The sequence below is a fragment of the Impatiens glandulifera genome, chromosome 6, assembly GCF_907164915.1.
Source record: "Impatiens glandulifera chromosome 6, dImpGla2.1, whole genome shotgun sequence".
NCBI classification, from domain to species: domain Eukaryota; kingdom Viridiplantae; phylum Streptophyta; class Magnoliopsida; order Ericales; family Balsaminaceae; genus Impatiens; species Impatiens glandulifera.
The window spans coordinates 52734248-52737662 of record NC_061867.1 but is presented as its reverse complement, the minus strand read 5'-3'; the positions used below and the strand labels follow the sequence as shown (position 1 = coordinate 52737662).

The following is a 3415-nucleotide window of genomic DNA, read 5'->3' as shown; positions in this document are numbered from 1 at the left end:
CACCGGAAGTTTTTTTTGTTGCAGTGAATACTTGTTAGGCATATGAATCCAACATTTTCGATGTTAACTTTGAAAATTAAATCTCTATCAAGATAAAGTGGAATCAGGTAACTAGAAAAAAAAAATAGATGAATGAACACAAAATAAAAACAACTTATGATGATTTTATTACAACATAAAATACTTATGAAAATTACAAACATGGAAGGTCTCTTTATTTAGCACTCACAAATCACAAAATACATAACAATATTGTCACACATAGACATGCATATAAAAATACTATTAATGCAGCTTGAACATAAAAAACAAAGACATGGAGCCCTTATTTAAGCATATAGTCTTAGTTGGAGAGACCCGATGATTTCATCACCATTTTATTTATAAATTTCTATGATTGAGTAGGTAAAGGCAGTGCAAGCAATTCTAATCCCAGCAAAGCCCGCTTGAGTGGCTAGGACGTGAAATTCCTTATGGGTTCGCTCCTTCCCTCCAGGAAACATCGCTAGCAAGATCATATCAGTTTGATAAATGCCCTTCCCATTTGATTTGTTATTGACCGTTTCTGGAACTACACCTTCAACCACTACCATTTTTCCATTAGAAGGCAGCGCTTTGTAACAGTTCTTGAGTAACTTCAAACAATGTTCATCGCTCCAATCATGGAGTATGAACTGCACAAAAGAAATCATATGAACAACTCAAAACTCAACCAATAATCTATTCATGTTGAATTGATTTATTAATGTTCATAAGAATTATAAGAAATTAATAAGTTTAAATTTACCTTCATGAAAATGACATCGGCCTTGGGGACATTTTCAAACATATTTCCTTCTTTGTGTTCCACACCTAATTAAATATATAATTGGATTTAAATCTTAAGTATAATAGAATAAACAGTTAATATGCATGCATAAGTAGAGGTTGTGTATAACCAGGATAAGTAGGAGCATGACGAATGACGTGAGGCAAGTCAAAGTTAATGCCCTTGATCTTGGGATACATGGAAATAATGATGTTGAGGGTTGCGCCTAATCCGCCGCCCACATCCACAAGTGTCATGCTTTCCATGTCTTTGTGAAAGCCTCGATATGCAAGTAGCAACTCGTTCATCACGGTTTTTGTGTGGTTCCTCATGCCTTGATTAAACAAATCATTGAACCTTGGGTCAGTGCCACTATAATCGAATGCATTTGTCCCATTTTCTCTATCAAAAGCTACACCTCCTTCCACGACAGCATTTTTCAAATGAAACCTACATTTGTATATATACATATGTTGTAAATATATATGAATTTTTTTATATTTAGATCACTCGAAGAAACAATTCTTACCAGCTGTCAACAAAGACCTTGTCTAGAAACAATGTCACTAATGGTGCAAGTGAAACACCTTCTCCGTTCCTCACTTAATATTTCGCTACAGGGGCCAACCCGTATCGTGTCTCATCATTAGTTGTAACGGAAGTCAAGATATTGAAGCTAGTGAGAAGCTTGAGCAGCCTTTCAAGCATGATGTGGGCGATAGGGTTCTTGCAAGGGATTCGAGATACAATCTCTAAAGGGGAGAGCATCACGCCATGACCGGCCTTAGCTATAATCTCAAATACATCGAGATCAATGGCTGCATTCATCGTCATGGGAAGCGAGAGAAAGCTAAATAATTGGATGGCATATGCTCGATGTTGTTCTTCTTCTTCCTCTTCTCTAATAGGAAGAGCAATATTGTCATTGTTGGAGTTAGCCATGAATTGTGGGGTTTAAGTATATGGCTAGGTTCTTTTCTTAGTAGTGAGATGTGGAGAAAGTAAAAAATGTGTCCATTTATAGCTATAGATTGTGTAGGAGAATCAAAAACAAAATCACGTGGATAAGAATTCTTTGATTGGATAAGAATGGGTCATTTTATTTATGATTGATTCAATTACTTAATTACATTATTTTTGTAGTGATATAAATGGATTTTCAAAATTAGATTTTGGAAAAATTATTATTATATATATATATATATATATTTTTAAGACAACAAATATTTGTTAATGCATAGTACTTGACAAAATGTGTCAACATTTATTCAATTAATAAAAATATTTTTTTTAGGACATGTATAAATTAAAATTATTATTCTTATTAAAAATTCAAATTAAAACCATAATAAATATTTTATATTTGTGTTATTTTATCAATGAAATTTTAAGATAATTTATCATGTCATATTAATCAACTCGAATAGATATTGGACACAAATGTATGCACAACTAAGTACGTTTCTTTTTTCGTGTACCTATCTAAATCCTTCCGTATACATACAAAAATCAAAATCTCATGTATCTCAACTCTTGATACCATATTGAAAGTCAAGAAAAGCACAAATTAAAAAGATTGATTGATTGCACTCTTGGTAATAGTCCAACTCTATCCAAATCTCACATAGTGGAATACACACTATTTATTTTACATCTAATCTATCATAATTTATTCTATACTTGTTTAAGAGTTGGAGAAGCTAAAAGTTTGCTCATAAATAAGGAATACAACTGAGTGATTTTTATGACAAACTTAGTTAATTAAGGGCGTGTTCGAGGAAATGATTTTTTGGGTTTTACTTAAATTTTATCCTAAAAATTAAGAAAAAATTGGTTTTAAAATTTAAAGACTAATTTACCCTTTGACTTTAGAGGATATAGTGTAGGTGAGAGAATAATGGTTTAGAGAGAGAATAATGGTTTAGAGAGATAATAAAATTATAAAATAGTTTTGATATTTAAATAATAAAATTATTTGATTTTATGATTGATAAAATGTTTGAATTTTGAGATAAACGCTAGGTTTTATCCCAAAAATATTTTCATCAAACAAGCTCTAATTGTCAATCTAAAACCACCAAACCAGTAGTATGAATATGTTAAAAAAATTCTTTTTCAAGTATAACAAAAAAAAATATTTATCTATAATGTCAAATTCGTATTAAAAAACAATATAAATCATTTAAAAAATTTCACATATATCACTATTATTCTCATTCAAATATTTTATAGCTTCTCACATTTGCATCTTAGAATTTAAAAGAGACATTTATATATTTAAATGAATATATATGGTCATTGATTATAATAAGTCAATATTATGTGATCCAAGGGTGTTTGGAATTTGACTTAAAGACGTTATTGTTATGAATGTTAAATTGTGGATATCTTGCGGTATTTCTAATTTGATGAGGGGCCAAATTAGAAATTAGCGAGGCAGTTATGACGATTATGGTCCCCAAAAGGCAGAAGAAATTATAAAAGGGAGGTTGGTTGATAAAAAATGAGAATGAACTTATTTTTTATCACGCTCTCTCGGAATCCCCATCATCGGAGAAATAAAGCTAAAGAATTTCTGCCCTTTTGGAAGACAATCTCATCTAATCA

At 31.0% G+C, this 3415-nt stretch overlaps 1 pseudogene; it reads right to left on the bottom strand.

Annotated features, from left to right (window-relative positions):
* Nucleotides 1–377: 377 nt before the first annotated feature.
* Nucleotides 378–1753, bottom strand: LOC124943863 (annotated as a pseudogene).
* Nucleotides 1754–3415: the final 1662 nt, after the last annotated feature.